Here is a 20619-nt window from a genome sequence, read left to right as displayed (position 1 = left end):
TGTTGTCTTTATCTTCCTCCTCTTCATTTATCTCTCCTTCTTTGTCTTTCTCCCCCCCGCCTTTTTTTTTTCTTGTTTAGATCAGCCTTGACATCATCCTTTTTTTTTTTTGCCATATCAGCCTTCCTTTGGCTCAGGATGCAACAAGATCCTTTTGGTACTCTCCCTTCCACAGTACAGTCTTCTTTTCAGGCTGCCTGCCATATGCAGTGCTGTCACATATCTCCCAGTTTCCTTGCATCTTTGCCAATAGATAGACCAGGATCTTCTTTGGTTTTGGGGTGGCACACCAAACACAAAAAACCAGCCAAAGGAGGCTTTTTGGGTGGTTGGAAACCCTGAACTTCTTTTTGTTTCCATTTTGGGAGGAATAAAAGTTTTCATATCTGTTTTATAAGGGGCCTTGTCCACTCTTGACATTTTCCTTTCTCTTCGTCAGACGAGGCTTTTCACCTTTCTGAGCGTTTTGAGATTTTTTTTTCCCCGTGGTGTGGACCATTTTTAAAGCCTTTATTGAATTTGTTACAATATTGCTTCAGCTTCATGTTTTGGTTTCTTGGGCAATGAGTCATGTGGGATCTTAGCTCCCCAACCAGGAATCGAACCTGTACCCCCTGCATTGGAAGGTGAAGTCTTAACCACTTGACTGCCAGGGAAGTCCCCTTTCTGAGCATTTAAAGAATAACTTGAGAATGATTGAAGCATCTGGATGCATTTTCCTGGGCTCCTTCTGGCAAGTTTATGCAAAGAGCCTATGATGACATTTGACCTCAGGCTTCTCAGGGCCTCCTCTGCCTTGCCAGTGTTTAGTTACTTTTCCTCAGGGGAGGCAGACTTGCTCAGCGCCCCTTGCTCTCACTCGCCTCAGCAGTCTCTCCAGGTGTTTCTGAATCCCAGTGTTCACGTAAGAGCATGAACCTGAAAGGCCTAGTGACAGCTCATTCCTTGGTCACTTAAGCCTTGTCTGCTGCCTCCTGGCCCTTCCTCTCCCTCCCTCTGCCATCATCTTTACCACCTTGCTCCTCAGTGTTATTCTGTCCACCCTCTCCCAATACATCCATTGCCAAAGTTGTCTTTTTTTAAAAATTGATTTATTATTAATTGAAGGATAATGGCTTTACAGAATTGTGTTGGTTTCTGCCAAACGTCAACATGAATCAGCCATAGCTATACATATCTCCCCCACCTCTTTTTTGGAAAAAATTATTTATTTTTTATTGAAGGATAATTGCTTTACATAATTTTGCTGTTTTCTGCCAAACTTCCAAAGTTAACTTTTTAAAAAAATAAAGTTGATCATGATGTCTACTCTGCTCAAAACCCTCTCTTGAATTTCTGTATCAAAATGTTGACAACCAACACAATATTGTAAAGCAGTTACCTTCCAATTAAAAATACATTTTTAAAAAAAGGAAAAAAATTATTTTTTCAACCCTAGGACTTCCCTGGTGGTCCAGTGGTTAAGAATCTGCCTGCCAAAGAGGGGCACATGGTTTTGATCCCTGGTCCTGGAAGATCCCACAGGCCTCAGGGGAGATAAGCCTGTGATCCACGGCGAGAGAAGCCACTGCAATGAGAAGCTGGCGCACTGCAACTAAAGAAAGCCTGTGTGCAGCAGTGAGACCCAGCGCAGCCAAAAATAGTGAAATAAAAAAAAAATACTTTTTGATTATACATGACAGAAATCTGGCTAGAAAGAAGATGGATCAGAAAGGCAATTTGGGGAGAGAATACTGAAGTAGCTGTATAAGAGAAGCAAAGTCAAAGTTAGTCACTCAGTCGTGTCTAACTCTTGTGACCACATAGAATGTAGTCTGCTAGGCTCCTCTGTCCGTGGAATTCTCTAGGCAAAAATATTGGAATGGGTTGTCATTTCCTCCTGCAAGGGATCTTCCTGACCCAGGTATTGAACCTGGGTCTCCTGCCTTGCAGGCAGATTACCATCTGAGCCACCAGGGAAGCCCCAAGAAGAGAAGGAAGAATCAACCAAACCTGGGAAGGACTGAATGTGGATGGCAATAGAGATGGTGGGATCCAGGGACTGAGATGCCTCTGGGACTGTCTCTGCTTCTTGTCTCCACTTCTCCAGAACATGTTTCTTATAGAAGACTGGCTTCTGCTACGTACAGCAGAGATTAAGGCCCCTGATGTCTCTTGAACTCTCTTTTCTTATGGCTTATATCATTAGGGGGAGGGTCATTTCCCCTCTGTTTTGCATAAGACATTTCAGATGAGCATTCTGATGAAACCAGTGTGGGTCAGATGCCTGTCCCTGAGCTAATCAACAGGGACTCAGAGGTCTGGTCATGTAAGAACATGGAGCTTCTCTACAGCAGCTACATAGATGGGGTGAGGGGCGGTCCCCAGAGAAAGAAGGGGCTAGGCAGACAATAGTTACTCCACTTTGCCCAACCAGACCCAGGCAGCTGGTGGCCTGAAGGCCACATTTGGCCCACAGCATTGTCTTAAATAGGCTTAAGATGGTTTTGAACTGTTTGTTAGCATTTTATGAGTGTTTCTCATAAAAGCCTGGATTTCTGTTTTAACTTGAAATGTGGGAACCCTGGACCTCGAATTCTCGTGTGGCAAAAATTGGCTGGAGCTGAAAGGGTGTTGCTCATTTAAAATGGAGTATTCAATTGTTCGGAGAAGGCAATGGCAAGCCACTCCAGTACTCTTGCCTAGAAAATCCCATGGATGGAGGAGCCTGGTAGGCTGCAGTCCGTGGGGTCGCTAAGGGTCGGATACGACTGAGCAACTTCACTTTCACTTTCCACTTTCACACATTGGAGAAGGAAATGGCAACCCACTCCAGTGTTCTTGCCTGGAGAATCCCAGGGACGGGGGAGCCTGGTGGGCTTCCGTCTATGGGGTCACACAGAGTCGGACACGACTGAAGTGACTCAGCAGCAGCAGCATTCAATTGTTGTTGTCCTATCACCTGTTGCTGCTGCTGCTAAGTCTCAACCACTCAAAACTATGAGGTGAAAAACAATAAAGTCACTTATGGTCATTCAGTTCAGTCAGTTCAGTCAGTTCGGTTGCTCAGTCGTGTCCGACTCTTTGCGACACCACGGACTGCAGCACGCCAGGCCTCCCTGTCCATCACCAACTCCTGGAGTTTACTCAAACTCATGTCCATTGAGTTGGTGATGCCACCCAACCACCTCATCCTCTGTCATCCTCTTCTCCTCCTGCCTTCAATCTTTCCCAGCATCAGAGTCTCTTCAAATGGTCATTGCTACTGCTGCTAAGTCACTTCAGTCGTGTCCGACTCTGTGCGACCCCATAGACGGCAGCCCACCAGGCTCCGCCATCCCTGGGATTCTCCAGGCAAGAACACTGGAGTGGGTTGCCATTTCCTTCTCCAATGCGTGAAAGTGAAAAGTGAAAGTGAAGTCGCTCAGTCGTGTCCGACTAGTAGAAACCCCATGAACTGTAGCCCACCAGGCTACTCTGTACATGAGATTTTCTAGGCAAGAGTACTGGAGTGGCTTGCCATTGCCTTCTCTGCAAATGGTCATTACCAGCCATGTTTCTGGGGATTTGCTGGTTTCAGCCAGATGGGTCTCACCCAGGGTCTCAGGTGGTTGCAGTCAGAGGGGAATGAGGCTGAAGTCAACTGGAAGTCTTCCTTTGGTGGCTGCAGCTGGCTCTTGGCTGGGCTGTAGGCTGAAGCCGCTCCACACGGCCTCACTGCGATTTGGGCTCCCTCACAGCATGGCAGCTGCCCTCTCTTCTCAGGGAAGACTCAGTCTCTTTGCTATGTGTTCACTTTTTAAGTTACATTCTCTCCAGGAGCTGTTTTCATTTCAGGTAAGAAAATGGAGATAAGCAGAGAAGAATGGACAGCTCAAGGTCACCTGGTATTAAAGCCAGGAAGAGAATGGAGCCTCTGCCTTTCCCTCTCAGATTATAGTTTACACCGCTGTCTCCTCCATCCTTCTCTCTCTGGTGAAAGCTCCGGTGTCTTCTAGACCCTTCCTTGTACTGCAGCTGGCTGTGGCCAGACCTGGCCCCTCACTAGGTTTCAGCTCTTCCTTGGCAGAAACTCTCTTTTGCTCAACATTTTTTCTGTATGATAGCTTGATGCCTGCATTTAGTTGGTCCTCAGAAAGTGTATATTTAATCAAATCCATATTTTTCAAATACCCTCAATTTTCTTTTTGTTGTATAACTAGCTCCATGGGAACCTCAATTCCTGTTGTATGTGGGAATGGGCAATCAAGCAGGGGCAAGGAAATGTGTCCCCACCTGCTCACCGTCTCTCAGGACCTCCAGAGATGCCTGAGGAGCCCCAGAGTCCAGATATTATTGTTTTGGGGAGAGGTGTATGTATGTGAGAGAGACTGAATTTAAGGGACATACTGTGGTTTTTCTTTGATAAAACTAAACAACAAAAACAAACAATAAATTGAACAACACAGGTATAAATAGAATAAGGAATGAAAGACTTTCTACCCTCAATCTCTCCCTATACCTGCTCCCACAGCTCAGAGGTCATCACTTATCATTGTTTATGGTTCAGCCTATAACCTGCAAGATTCTTGACACACCCACAGTATGAGTTGAATACATACTGTACCCTACATTTTTTAATATCCCAGAGATTCCTTTCAACAGCTGCTTGCAAATTTATAAAATAGATGAACCATACTTTTGTTGGATCGTTGGTTTGTTTGGAGGGATAATAATGTTATTTATGTTTATCTGTACTGAGTTTTCATATTTCACACATGACACACAAACACATCCATTTTGTAAAATATTTGGTATAGTTGCTAAGTCATATCTGACTCTTGAGATATGGACTGTAGCCTGCCAGGCTCCTCTGTCCATGGAATTCTTCAGGCAAGAATATTGGAGTGGATTGCCATTTCCTTTCCCAGGGGATCATCCCGACCCAGGGATCAAACTCAGGTCTCCTGCTCTGCAGGCAGATTCTTTACCAACTGAGCTACCAGGGCTGTGTTCAATACAGCAGCCACTTGCCATGTGTGACTGCAGAGCACCTGGAATGTGGTGAGTTTGAATTCAGGTGTGCCATACATGTAAATGCACATTGGATTTTGGAGACTTAGTATGAAAAAACCACTGGTAATTTGTTTACATTGATTATGTGTTGAAATGATAATGTTTTGGAATATTGGGTTAAATAAAATATATTGTTAAAATTAATTTTATGCTTCTTTTTTTTAAATGGCTAAAGTCTGAAATTACATAAACATTTTGCATTATATTTCTTTTGGGCAGAGCTGATTTAGAGAAAATAAATGTGTACAGAGCAAAAGATGAAAGTTCAATTTCATAATCTGACCTCTTGCCTCCCTGAGTTGTTACTGATTTTTATTGCTTTCTAATATGTATTTTAAGACTATGCACTTTATCCTGAATTATGTTTTTTCTATATTCTTCAGATTTTGTATGTATATCGTGCTTTTGTTTGTCTTTGAAAAAGTTTGTACTATTACTTTTCATAAATACTTTAATTGCAGAGACTTCTCCAGTGATCCAGTGGTTAAGATTCTGTGTCTCCAATGCAGGGGGCAGGGTTGCAATTCCTTATTGGGAAACTAAGATCCCACATGCCACACACGTGGCCAAGAAAATAAAATAGAATAAAATAAATACCTTAGGGAACTTCCCTGACTAACCAGTGGCAAAGACTTCATGCTCCCAGTGCATGGGGCCCTGGTTCAATCCCTGGTCAGGGAACTAGATCCCACATGCCACAACTCAGAGTTCACATGTTGCAACTGAAGATCCCAAGTGCCGCAACTAACAGCCGATGCAGCCAAATAAATATTTAAAATAAATAAATAAATACCTTAATTGCAAATAAAATAAAGACAGTAAACGCTTCTGGTTTCTTCACAACCCTGATTCTTCTCCAAGATGCATTGTTTTGAATACTGGCATTGCCACTTACCAAACTGAAGACAAGAAATAGAAATCCTAATATCTGAATAATAGAAATCCCTATTCTTCTCTATCCCAGAAAGAGAAGAATAGAAATGGAGAGAAGGAATTATTTCAAGAAATACTGATGGTATTTCCCCAAAATTAAAAACAAACAAACAAACATGAAAAACCTTTGGTTGCAAGATCCATAGAATTTCAGATAAAAAAGGAAAAACTCCCCTATAGACTCATACAGAAGTATAAGGATACCAAAAATAAAGAGAAAATGACAAAACCTATATAAAGAAAGAGCAGAACATACAAAAGAACAAGAATCAATTTGCCACCAGATTTTCCAACAGCAAAACCGTGTAGTATTGATCAGAGAGATTTCAGAGGGAAATATATCTTTTATGGGAAAAGCTAAAGACATCAAGATTAGCTAGAAAATTAACACAAAGAATACTGGAGTGGGTTGCCATTTCCTTCTCCAGGGGATCTTCCCAACCCAGGGATCTAACCTGGGTTTCCTGCATTGCAGACAGTGTCCTGCACTGCAGGCAGACTCTTTACCAACTAAGCTGCCAGGAAGCCCCCTAGGTCTTAAGAGAGAAAGACACAAATTAGACCTTAAGAGAGAAAACAGGCAAGGTCTCAGAATGCCTTCCACATTTTGATCACACACAATAAAGGAGGCAAGAAAAGAGTGGGAGAAAGTTGAGGTATCAGTGGAAGTGAAAATTGCACATCTTGATGGGCCTGGCAAAGGAACTCCTCTTGTGCTAATACTATTATAATTAAAAACCCCACATGCTAGTAAAGCAAACACCAATCTGAGGGAGTCACCCATAATTTAGAGTGCTTCAACTTGGAGAAACATCTGAGGTAGCATTTGTGGATGGTCTGAACACAAGGGCATAAGCACGCAGAGAAAGACCGTGCATTATCTTTTAAAAAGCTGAGTATAAGTCTCTACAATAAAGAGAGCTTCTGTGAAAGAAAACAGTGATAAATTGTACTTCATCAAAATAAAAGACTTGAACTTCTCAAGTGACACTGTGAAGATGCTAAATAAGCAAACTATAGAATTTGAGACTACGTTTGCACAGCTGTACCTGAAAAAGAATTTGAAATCAATGTATGTTAATATTAAGCAAACAAGCAACCTAATAAAGACATGTAAAAGAATAGACATCTCAGGGAAGAAAACGTATGTATGGCTTACAAGCATGAGTGAGGAACTCAAGAGCATGAGTCAGCAGGAGTACAAATGAAAACCATAATGAGGCACTAGTTCATACCCAACGGAACAGCTACAGTTGAAAAGGCTGACAGTTCCAAGTGCTGGTGAAAATGTGGCAGAAGTGGAGTTCCTTCATATTGTTGGTGGGATTGTAAATGGAACAACTACTTTGGAGAATTCTTTGACAGTTTCTCATAAAATTATGTATATGCCATGATCCAAGAATTTCATTCCTAGATACTCAAGAATAATGAAAACATATTCTGTAAAAAGAAAAGAATCATAGCAACTTTATTTACATAGCCAAGCACTAGAAACAATCCAAACACCCATCAATAGGATAATAGATAACCATTTATATTACATTCTTTCAAAGGACTATGCCTCAGCAATAAAAAGGAATAAACTACTGATAACAAAGATAAATATTAAAACATCATATTGAGCAAAAGAAGCCAACTACAGAATATTAATGCTGTATGATTCTGGTGATGGACACCAGAATGGTAATTGCAGCAGGTGTGGGTAGGTGAATATGGACTGGAAGAGGCCTGGGGTAATAGAAATGTTTTGTATGTTATTTTGTGTTTTAATAACTTCAGTTCAGTTCAGTTCAGTCGCTCAGTCGTGTCCAACTCTCCGCGACCCCATGAATCACAGCACGCCAGGCCTCCCTGTCCATCACCAAATCCTGGAGTACACTCAAACTCATGTCCACAGAGTTGGTGATGCCATCCAGCCATCTCATTCTCTGTCGTCCCCTTCTCCTCCCGCCCTCAACCTTTCCCAGCATCAGAGTCTTTTCCAGTGAGTCAACTCGTCGCATGAGGTGGCCAAAGTATTGCAGTTTCAGCTTCAGCATCAGTCCTTCCAATGAACACCCAGGATTGATCTCCCTTAGAATGGACTGGTTGGATCTCCTTGCGGTACAAGGGACTCTCAAGAGTCTTCTCCAGCACCACAGTTCAAAAGCATCAATTCTCAGGTGATCAGCGTTCTTCACAGTCCAACTCTCACATCCATACATGACCACGGAAAAAACCATAGCCTTGACTAGACGGACCTTTGTTGGCAAAGTAATGTCTCTGCTTTTTAATATACTATCAATTGCTGAAACTCACCAAACTGAATATTTAAGATCTGTGTATTTTATTGTGTGAAAATTATACCTTGATTTAAAAAAAAAGGTAATTCTTTTTTAAAAAAAGACAAATTAAAAAAAATTAAAATGCCCAGGACTGAATGATAATGAAAGCATTTTGCTTCGAAGTTGTGGAATCCAGCAAGATTGGCCCTCTAAGGGCAATTTATAGTCTTAACTACTTATACTAAAAAAAGAAGAAAGCTGATTTTTCAAAATGAGTTAATGTCCGTATTTAAGAAGTGATAATAAATGTTCAAAAGAATGGATAAAGAAAATGTGGTATATATATATATACACAATGGAATATTCAGTTCAGTTCAGTCACTCAGTCGTGTCTGACTCTCCACGACCCCATGAATCACAGCACGCCAGGCCTCCCTGTCCACCACCAAATCCCAGAGTTCACTCAAACTCATGTCCACAGAGTCGGTGATGCCATCCAGCCATCTCATTCTCGGTCGTCCCCTTCTCCTCCTGCCCCCAACCTTTCCCAGCATCAGAGTCTTTTCCAGTGAGTCAACTCGTCGCATGAGGTGGCCAAAGTATTGCAGCTTCAGCTTTAGCATCAGTCCCTCCAATGAACACCGAGGATCGATCTCCCTTAGAATGGACTGGTTGGATCTCCTGGCGGTACAAGGGACTCTCAAGAGTCTTCTCCAACACCACAGTTCAAAAGCATCAATTCTTCGGCGATCAGCTTGCTTCACAGTCCAACTCTCACATCCATACATGACCACGGGAAAAACCATAGCCTTGACTAGACGGACCTTGGTTGGCAAAGTAATGTCTCTGCTTTTCAATATATTATCAAGGTTGGTGATAACTTTCCTTTCAAGGATTAAGCGTCTTTTAATTTCATGGCTGCAATCAGCATCTGCAGTAATTTTGGAGCCCAAAAAAATAAAGTCTGACACTGTTTCCACTGTTTTTCCATCTATTTCCCATGAAGTGATGGGACCAGATGCCATGATCTTTGTTTTCTGAATGTTGAGCTTCAAGCCAATCTTTTTACTCTCCTCTTTCACTTTCAACAAGAGACTTTTTAGTTCCTCTTCACTTTCTGCCATAAGGGTAGTGTCATCTGCATATCTGAGGTTATTGATATTTCTCCCAGCAATCTTGATTCCAGCTTGTGCTTCTTCCAGCCCAGCGTTCCTCATGATGTACTCTGCATATAAGTTAAATAAGCAAGGTGACAATATACAGCCTTGACGTACTCCTTTTCCTATTTGGAACCAGTCTGTTGTTCCATGTACAGTTCTGACTGTTGCTTCCTGACCTGCATACAGGTTTCTCAAGAGGCAGGTCAGGTGGTCTGGGATTCCCATCTCTTTAAGAATGTTCCACGGTTTATTGTGATTGACACAGTCAAAGGCTTTGGCATAGTCAATGAAGCAGAAATAGATGTTTTTCTGGAAATCTCTTGCTTTCTCCATGATCCAGCGGATGTTGGCAATTTGATCTCTGGTGCCTCTGCCTTTTCTAAAACCTGCTTGAACATCTGGGAGTTCACGGTTTACATACTGCTGAAGCCTGGCTTGGAGAATTTTGAGCATGACTTTACTAGCGTGTGAGATGAGTGCAATTGTGCGGTAGTTTGAGCATTCTTTGGCATTGCCTTTCTTTGGGATTGGAATGAAGACTGACCTTTTCCAGTCCTGTGGCCACTGCTGAGTTTTCCAAATTTGCTGGCATATTGAGTGCAGCACTTTCACAGCATCATCTTTCAAGACTTGAAATAGCTCAACTGGAATTCCATCACCTCCACTAGCTTTGTTCGTAGTGATGCTTTCTAAGGCCCACTTGACTTCTCATTCCAAGATGTCTGGCTCTAGGTCAGTGATCACGTTATCGTGACTATCTTGGTCGTGAAGATCTTTTTTGTACAGTTCTTCTGTGTATTCTTGCCACCTCTTCTTAATATCTTCTGCTTCTGTTAGGTCCATACCATTTCTGTCCTTTATCGAGCCCATCTTTGCATGAAATGTTCCCTTGGAATCTCTAATTTTCTTGAAGAGATCTCTTGTTTTTCCTATTCTGTTATTTTCCTCTATTTCTTTGCATTGATCGCTGAGGAAGTCTTTCTTATCTCTCCTTGCTATTCTTTGGAACTCTGCATTCAGATGCTTATATCTTTCCTTTTCTCCTTTGCTTTTCGCTTCTCTTCTTTTCACAGCTATTTGTAAGGCCTCCTCAGACAGCCATTTTGCTTTTTTGCATTTCTTTTCCATGGGGATGGTCTTGGTCCCTGTCTCCTGTACAATGTCACGAACCTCCGTCCAGAGTTCATCAGGCACTCTATCTATCAGATCTAGTCCCTTAAATCTATTCCTCACTTCCACTGTATAATCATAAGGGATTTGATTTAGGTCATATATGAATGGTCTAGTGGTTTTCCCTATTTTCTTCAATTTAAGTCTGAATTTGGCAATAAGAAGTTCATGATCACTTAACCATAAAAAATGAATGCAATAATGCCATTTGCAGCAACATGGATGGACCTAGAGATTATCATACTAAGTGGACTAAGTCAGACAAAGACAAATGTCATATGATATCACTAATATGTAAAAGTAAAAAATGATGCAAATGAACATATTTACAAAACAGAAATAGAGTCATGGATGTAGAAAATAAACTTATGGTTACCAGTGGGGAAAGTGGGTGGTGGAGGGATAAACTGGGATACTGGGATTTACATATGCACACTACTATACATAAAACAGATAACTAATAAGGACCTACTGTATAGCACAGGGAACTCTACTCAATTCTCTGTAATGACCCATATGAGAAAAGAATCTAAAAAGAAGTGGATATATCATTTTGTATACATGTAATTCATTCACTTTGCTGTACAGCAGAAACTAACACAAATTGTAAATCAACTATACTCCAATAAAAATTTTTTTAAACAAGAAATGATAATAAGCAACAAGGGTTTACTGTATAGCACAGGGTACTACGTTCAATATTTTTAATAATCTGTAATGGAAATTAATTGAAAAAAGAATATATATATACATGAATCACTTTGCCATACACCTAAAACTAACACAATATTATAAATCAGCTATACTCCAACTTAAAAAAAATAGGTAAAAAAGGGGAAGTGACAAAAATAATAAACTCTAAGTATAAAGATAGAATAAAATAAATAAGAGCAGAAATTAATGATCAGTGAAATAAGAATGAAGGTAAAATAGAAAATATCAACTAATCAAAAGTTTTTTAAATTTTATTTTAATTACGATAAAATACACATAATATTTATAATATTAATCATTTTTAAGTGTGTGAACCATTTCTAAGAGAATGTATTCAACAATAGTGTTAAATACATTCATGTTGTCCTGCAACTGCTTTCCAGAACTCTTTTCATACTTATGAAACAACTCCCCATTTCTTCCTTCCTCTAACTCCTGGCACCTACCCTGCTACTTTCTGTCTCTATGAATTGGAGGTTTGTTCTAGGTATTGATGTAAGTGTGGAATCATAGTATTTGTCCTTTTGTGTCTGGCTTATTCAACTCAGCATAATGTCCTCAAGTTTCAACCATGTTATAATGTAGTTTGTATCAGAATTTCCTTTATTTTTAATACTGAATAATATTCCATTGTATGTGTATGCCACATTTTATCCACTCATTCGTCCATGAACACTTGGGTTGCTTCCTCCTTTTGACTGTTGTGAATAATGTAGCTCTACTTGAGGACCTATGTTCAATTATGTTGAGTAAATACCCAGAAGTGGAATTACTGGATTATATAGTAATTCTATTTGAAAATTTTTGAGAAACCACCATACTGCATTTCACAGCAGCTGTACCATTTTACATGCTCATCTACACTGCTTAAGGATTTCAATTTTTCCACATCCCCCCCGATATTTGTAATTTTCTGTGGTCTTCTTTTCTTTTTATAGTAGCCATTCTAATGGGCGTGAGATGGTGTCTCAACATGGTATAGATTTGCATTTCTCTAAATGATTAGTAGGATTGAGCATCTTTTAACATGCTTGTCGGTGTTTGTACATCTGGAGAAATGTCTATTCAGGTCCTTTGCCCATTTTGCAGTAGAGTTGTTTGTTTTCTTACTCTTGAGTTGTAGAACTTCTATATATATATTTAACATTATCCTCCTTATCAAAGATATGATTTGCAAATATTTTCTCCCATTCTATAGATTTCTCACTCTGTTGTATATGTCTTCTAATCCACAGAAGTTTTTAATTTTGATTAACATTTAATTAATTTTGTAGTCTAACTTATCTGTTTTTACTTTTGTTGCCTGTGCTTTTGGTCAAATAAAATAAAAATCACTGTTAAAATCCAGCATCATGAAGCTTTTCCCCTATGTTTTCTCCAAAGAGTTTTATATATGCCCTGCGCTCCATCTCCTCCAAAGATAAAATTTATCTTGCCCCTATTCAAGAACCAAGCATGGGGAGGAAACACACTGTAACCAATCACCTGAACTCTGAACCAGAGCTGTCTCTGGGTTTTACTGTGTGTGACTTTTGTAGTGTTGGCAGTCTTCAAACTTTTAGTGGTTCTTGGTCATCTGCTGATGTGTGTATTAGAGATTATATATACGTTCATCTCTGGTTTTGTTTGTCCTGGCCTGTGGCTGGTGATTTAGTCTGTGGGGAGCAGGGTGGGGAGGTGAGAGTGGGTGCATGCTCCTGCCATGGGGGTGCTGGTAGGTTATTCTGCCTGCCTCCCACCCCTCCTAGAGACAGCAGAAGCCTGGAGCCACAAAAGGCTCTCCAGTTCCCACACCTAACCTGGATGTGTCCTCATAGCCTTGACTAATGCCCCTAAATTCCTCTTCCCCTTTTAGCTGTTGTCTGGGTGTGCAGCTTTCCTTATCTACTGTGTAGCTATTAGCATAACTGACTCTATCTTGGGCACTTACATTTTCTCCTATCCTCCTGTTGACCCTACCCAGGACTGTACTGTGCAGCAAGTCATTTCTCTGTTGTCAAGGGCATTGTAATTAGTAGATTCTGTTTAATAATTATTAGGACCACGTAGCCTCTATGCTCCATTAATCCCCAGACAATGATGGAAACCTTTGCTGATATGTTCCTGGTGCCCATGAGACTAGTTAGTCATTTGTAAGTCTTGATTTAAGAATGTATGTGCTGTTTCCAAGCCCCTGCCCTCATTTCCTAGGTTAAGTATAAAATTGTGCCAGGTGTGGAGAGCAGCTGCAAATGCTTCCGGATCAACCTGATTATGCTCCCACCATGTGAGTAAGTCACTCTATAATAAACCGATCCATTGATTGTAAGGGAGTGGCCTGCCTCATTTTTTTAGTCTCAAGATGCCTTCTCAGTTCAGTGGGCAAATTTCATTCCCTCCATCCTCCAACACCCAGCCTTGCTCCTGCAGCACCTTCTGCTGTGGTGTTATCTGGGAGTTTCCCCACACGTCCCACCCTGTCTACTCTCTGTCGTTTGGGGCTTTCTGAGGTCTTGGTCCACCATGTGTTATAAGACCTGGGATGCCATGTCTTGCCTTGCCATCTTTTGGGCCTCACGGGACCCAACCCTGTGTTCCCTGACTCTCACCAGCGTGCCCCTCTCCTATCAGGAAAGGCTCCCCACTTGTTAGTTCCTCTATCAACTTGGCTACAGCACCCTACCCACCTGAATCTCATTGATTGGAAAAAATACACTGTCGAAAAGTTGAGAATTATGTTTTATTTGCTGCATTACTGAGGACTTGAGCCCAGGAGGCAGCCTCTCATATAACTCTGAGGGCCTGTTTGAAAGAGACAAAGAAGGAGCCAGGAGTTTTTGCAAAAAAAAAAAAAAAATCAACCAAATAAAAAGCAAACAAAAAACAGGTAGTTAAACATCAAAAGATTACTGGTAATAAAAAAAGCATATCAAATTAGTGAATGTAGTGCTTTTCTATGTACAGGAAGATGCAAAAGTCTGGGCTTGATGGAATTATGCTTTGATATGTGCATTAATTATCTAGGGCCAGTATCCTGTTTTTCTCCGCTCCAAATTCCCTCAGGACACACCATCAGTGGTGACTGCAGTGGCTGAGGACTCGAAGGCCACAGCATCCTGTTCACTGAAACGGCAGGTGACATTCTTGGTCCGCAGCCTCAACTGAAGGGGTTTTACCTTCCCGCCAGCCTGAAAATTTGCTCAAACAAGTCAATGACATCCCCCCACCATGGAAACCAAGGGTCAGCCCATCTCCTTGTCACTACAAAGCTTGCCTCCAACAGTCACTGCTTTTTCACTCTGTTCCCAAGCACAGCCCTGGTGTGGCCTTTCCTGGTGTGTGTGCCCTTCCCCCGATGCTGTGATACAGGTGACTAAGAAGCTGCCGTCACCCTCATCTGCTCAGTGTCAGCTGTCATGTCATACTGTTTAGGGCAGGGATCACTCCCTCACTAACGGGGTGAGGAGGGGGTGATCAGAACATACCGTTGGTACGCTTTCTTGTCTTCCTGTGCTGTTATGGGCTTATTAATTACTTTAACATATTTCTTCCCTGGGGACTTCCCTGGTGGTCCAGTAGCTAAGACTCTGCACTCCTAGTGCAGGGAGCCCAGGATTGATCCCTGGTCAGGGAACTAGACCCCACATGCTGCAACTAGAAAGACCCCACATGCTGCGATGAAGATGGAAGATCCCAAGGGCCGCAACTAAGACCCAGCACGGCCAAATAAATATTTACACAAATAAATTTAAAAATATTTTTTATTCTTTGGCTTCATGGGATTTGGGATGGCTTGGATATGACATCCGCTCAGTCTCTCTCCCCTTAATTTACTTGGCTTTTATAAAAATCTAGATTGTTACTTACTTTTTTTTTCGTTCTTCAAAAAAAATTGCTGCCATTTCCACCCTCACACATTTGTCTTTGTACACCTCTGCTATGATTTCTGAGACAGAGTCCTAGAAGTGGGACGATAAATTTAAAATTTTTAGAGAATCTGGCAAATTGCTCCTTGAGGAGGCTATACTGATTTATACTCCCTCCAGCAGCGTTTGAGACTAACACCTGGTGGAAGTTGTGAATGTGTGGGTAAATGTACAGTCCTTTGAATTTTGAGACTCTAATGATTTTCTGATTTTATTTGTAATGATGTTGTTGAAGAATAACATACATACAGTAAAGTGCACATGTCTTGAGCAAACAGCTTGATGGATTTTTACTGAGGGAATTCCTCTGCATAACCACCACCCAGTTCAGGATACAGAACATCCCCAGCTCCTCAAAAGCAGCCCCCATGTGCTCTCCCTGTTATTACCTCCCACCAGCCACTGCTTGGCCTCTGTCTCTATAGTTTTGTTTGCTTTTGAGCTTCATGAAAATGGATCCCTATACTCTGTGCTCTTTAAGGCTTAACTTTTGCTCACCATTGTGTCTGTGAAATTCACCCCATGGTTGCGTGTGTTTGCACTTTGTTCACTGATTGCTGCATGTTATTCCACCAAGTGACCACACTTCAACGTACTTCTGTTGATGGATATTTAGGCTGTTTCCGTGTTTTTGGTTGGGCCAGGTCTCATTACGATCCACTAGAGTGTATTGGGTTGCCCAAAAAGTTTGCCTGGGTTTTCTATCACGTTTGCGGAAAAATCTGAACAAACTTTTTGGTCAACACAATACATAACTTTTGGAGCTCCTTTCCAATTTAGGTTAGTTTTACCTAGGAGTGGGATTGTAAACCATAGGGTTTACATACATTTGATTAGATTCTGCCAGTTTTCCAAAATGTTCCTCCCAACTTACACCTCTGAGAGCACTGTGTCAGAGTTCCATTAGCTACACATCTTTACCAGCATTTAGTATTGTTGGGTTTTAATATTTTTTATTTAAATAGTTTTTGACTGTCAACAAAATTGAATATCTTTTTATATATTCATTGGCTATTTCAATGTCTTCTTCTTTAATTTCTTGTTCTGGGACTTCCCTGGTGGTCCAGTGGTTAAGACTGTGTGCTTCCACTGCAGGGGGTATGGGTTTGATCCCTGGTTGGGGAACTAAATTCCCACATGCCGAGAGATGTGGCCAAAAGAACAAAAAAAAGAGTGAGAGAAATTTCTTGTTCTCCCTTTTGCTCATTAAAAAAATATTTCCCACATTGTTCACTCTAAGAGTCATAGTTCTTTTTAAATGACATATAAACATGCTTTACTTTATTTCCCTGTTTGTTCCTACTTCCAAATGCTCTCTACCCTACATTATGTTGCTTGTTTATTGACAGAATATGATGAGAAGAACAAATGCTCTTGCATGATGAGGGAAGACAGAAATGATGCTGGGAGACTGTGATGGGTGGCTGGAGCCAGGGGTCTGTGCAGAGTGAGAGGCGGAGAAGGCCTGTTTCCATGGCCGCCTCTGCCACACATGGCCTCACCCTCCTTTGCTCGTCTTCCTTTTTAAAAAGCCACGATATTACAGCCTTGTTGCTTCCCTGATTTTATAAGGAGAACATGCAGCCTCAGAAACAAAGCAAAGCCACGTTACCTTCAGGTGAGGAAGTCGGTGAGACTCTGGCTCTATTCACAGTTTGGTGGCTGCCCCAGAAGGTGGTGTCCGCATGCAGGCTCTCTGTGCTTCCGGTTCTTGTTCACTGCTGGGCCCCTGGGGCCTGGAGCAGTTCCTGGCATAAATATGGTGGCATGGAGGACTTGAGGGCTCCCCCTCATTTTGATGACTGCCTCCTGAGCCTCGTGCATGAAAAAGATGTGTCATTTGAGCTGAAGGAACACCTTGGTTCCGGAGCCCTCATGGAGCCCTTTGGTGGGGGACGAGGAATGTCCATGAGAGTCAACTGTTTAGTTCCAAACACAGGCTACAGTTGTGTTGTAATCAGTACCCCTTCCCCATCAGTCTGAGCCCTGATATCTTTGGAGCCCTTGTGGACATTGTTGCTGCAGACCTCAGATAGAACCATTTCAATCAGACAGGGGAGTTTTGGTGAGAGATGGAGAGGTTGGGGTCTGCCGTTTCTCTCAAGAATTTTCTTGGGCCTCTTAAGTTTTGTTCTCTTCTACCCCCTAGTACCAATCTACATGCCAAAGAGTCCTGAGCAGGGCACACTTGGAGGCCGCATCTCAAAAAGCGGTAACAGGATTGCTCTGGACTTCTCAAGTGATTGGCAACACTTAACATAGATTATTCCAAAGGGACACCTGGGTCAGGCAATTTAGAAAAAACAGCTTCTGTAGAAATGAATCAATGAGTGAATGAGTGGAAGGGAGCCCCTACAATGACCTTCATCATGCCAATTGCACTTCCTACTAAACTGTAAATTCTTTAAGGACTGGCACTTGCTCCTGGAGAGTCTTCCCCATATTATACTTGCAGTGCCCTGTGAATGAATGAATGAGTGAATGATGCAGCTCTACTACTTGGCAGTATAGGTAAGTTACAAAATGAATTCTTTTGTATTCTTAACTTTTAACCTTGCATCTGCATATGATAAGCAATTTAACAAACATTTGTTGAATGAATGAATGACTGGATACATTCGTGCTCAGTCGCGTAGCTGTGTCCAACTCTTTGTGACTCCATGGATTGTAGCCCACCAGGCTCCTCTGTCCATGGGATTCTCCAGGCAAGAATACTGGAGTGGGTTGCCATGCCCTCCTCCAGAGGATCTTTCCAACCCAGGATTGAACCCGTGTCTCTTGTGTCTCCCGCACTAGAGGTGGATTCTTTACCACTAGTGCCACCTGGGAATACATTTCAGTTCAGTTCAGTTGAGTCGCTCAGCCGTGTTCAACTCTTTGCGACACCATGGACTTAGCACACCAGGCTTCCATCTCCGTCACCAACTCCCAGAGCTTACTCAAACTTATGTCCACTGAGTCAGTGATGCCATCCGACCATCTCATCCTCTAATCCCCTTCTCCCGCCTTCAATCCTTCCCAGCATCAGGGTCTTTTCAGATGAGTCAGTTCTTCGCATCAGGTGGCCAAAGTTTTGGAGCTTCAGCTTCAGCATCAGTCCTTCCAATGAATATTCAGGACTGATCTCCTTTAGGATGGACTGGTTAGATCTCCTTGCAGTTCAAGGGTCTCTCTCAACAGTTTTCTCCAACACCACAGTTCAAAAGCATCAATTCTTTGGTGCTCAGCTTTCTTTATGGTCCAACTCTCACATCTATACATGACTATTGGAAAAAACATAGTTTTGACTAGACAGACCTTTGTTGGCATTTATAAATAAGTAAAAAAAAATTTTCTTTGACTTGCCTTGAAAGAAATGGGAGTATGGATCTCCCTGGTGATCCAGTGATTAAGAATCTGGTTTATAATGCAAAGGACACAGGTTCAATCCCAGGAAGATGCCACATGCAACTAAGCCCTCCAGCCACAACGACTGTAGCCCTCTTGCCTAGAGCCTGTTCTCCACAACAAGAGAGTAGCCCCTGCTCACCGAAACTAGAGAAAGCCCGTGTGCAGCAACAAAGACCCACCATAGCCAACAAATAAAATAAATCTAAAAAAATGGAAAAAAGGTGGGAGCAAACCCAACAGGACCTGGTGAAGATGCAGGGCCTCTCAGTGGTGGGCTCAGTTCGGTGGGCAGGTTGAGCCTGGTCTGAGCCCAGCTGCGCTGCCTCACCTCTCTGCGCATGGAGGCCAGTTTTCTCCTGAGCGCCTTTTTCACACAGCAAATAAGCCTAGTTTCTTTTGAAACACGAGACTGATATAAAGAAACTCACAATTGCCTCAGAAAATTATGTTCTCTGCTAAGCCCACGCAATTGTCCTGGACGTTGATTTTCTGTCACGAATTGGGGCTTTGTTGTGATGGACTGAAATGTTCTAGAAAGAACTGCCGAGAGATCAAAGCCTCATCCATAGATGTGAGGCTGATGCAGGAACTTAAATGCTGGAAGCAAGCTCATTTCTCAAGCGAGAGCAAAGCCACAAATAGTATACATTTTCATTCCCACATTTCTAGTTTGAAGATCTCTGTCCCTGTTCTCTTGGTGATTGAGACAATCTTATTTTATTTCTTTGTTCTTAAAAAATATATATAAAGGAGAAAAGAGAAGAAAATAAAGCTACAGGTAGCTCACCAATTCAAGTGGGTAATAGTTTCCGCAAGCCACAGTTATATTACCATACAGTTGGGAAACTTTGTATTTATGAAACAGAACTGCCTTGGAAATCATTACATAATTCTAATCAGAATGCAGACTTCCTAACTGCATTTACACAGAGGCATTTTTTCAACTGTTATGATTTATTGTTCAATAACTATTCCTTTTTAAAAAAAATAGCATCAAAATCAGTGATTCTTCTTTCTGTACAATTTCAGAGGGCAGAAAATTTAGTCAGAACTAAATACACACATAATTTAAAGTTTTAAGGTTTGATTATTTGAATGACAGTAGAACTCTATTGTAGTGTGATTTGTGATTTGACTTATTGAGAAATAACTTGAGTTTAATTTAGTTCCCTGGAATACAATAATAGCAATCCTCTACCCCCGCTCTCCACCCCCAGACTTTTTAAAAAATTTTTTTTTTGCTGTGCTGCAGGATCTTAGCTCCTCTACCAGGGAGTCAACTCATACTCATGCCCCTTGCAGTTAAAGCATGGAGTCCTTTTTTTTTTTTCAAGTTTTTAATTGGAGGATAATTGCTTTACAACACTGTTGGTTTCTGCCATATATCAACATGAATCAGCCACAGGTATATGTATGTCCCCTCCCTCTTGAACCTCCCACCTCCCACTGGAAGCATGGAGTCTTAACCGCTGGGCCAAAAATCCCCATCCCCAGACTTTTAAAACAGGGAGGGATCTTGGAGCTGTGTCTGGTCTCCTGGTTTTACAGTTCAAACTGAAATGGCGCAGGACCCTATGGTCCTTGCCCCCACACCACGTCCTCTGTCTGCTTTTTGTCTGTGGAAAACATTAATCAAAGAATAAGTTTAATCAGAGAAGTGAGAAATGCTGAAACAAAGGGAAACAGTCAAAGGAGACTAGCAATAATAATGTAGTTGTTAAGCATAGTCAAGGATCTTTAATTCCCTCTCAGGGGCTTCCCTGGTGACTCAGGTAGTAAAGAATCTGCCTGCAACGCAGGAGGCTCAAGTTCCATCCCTGGGTTGGGAAGATCCTCTGGAGAAGGGAATGGCAACCCACTCCAATTATTCTTTCCTGGAAAATTCCATGGACAGAGGAGCCTGGTGGGTTATAGTCCATGGGGTTGCAAAGAGTTGGACATGATAGAGCCATGAAATTAAAAGACGCTTACTCCTTGGAAGGAAAGTTGTGACCAACCTAAATAGCATATTAAAAAGCAGAGACATTATTTTGCCAACAAAGGTCCATC

This window comes from Moschus berezovskii, chromosome 17 (genome assembly GCF_049115385.1).
Source record: "Moschus berezovskii isolate FMDL1 chromosome 17, NW_MosBer_1.0, whole genome shotgun sequence".
Lineage (NCBI taxonomy): Eukaryota > Metazoa > Chordata > Mammalia > Artiodactyla > Moschidae > Moschus > Moschus berezovskii.
This window is presented reverse-complemented; position numbering follows the sequence as displayed.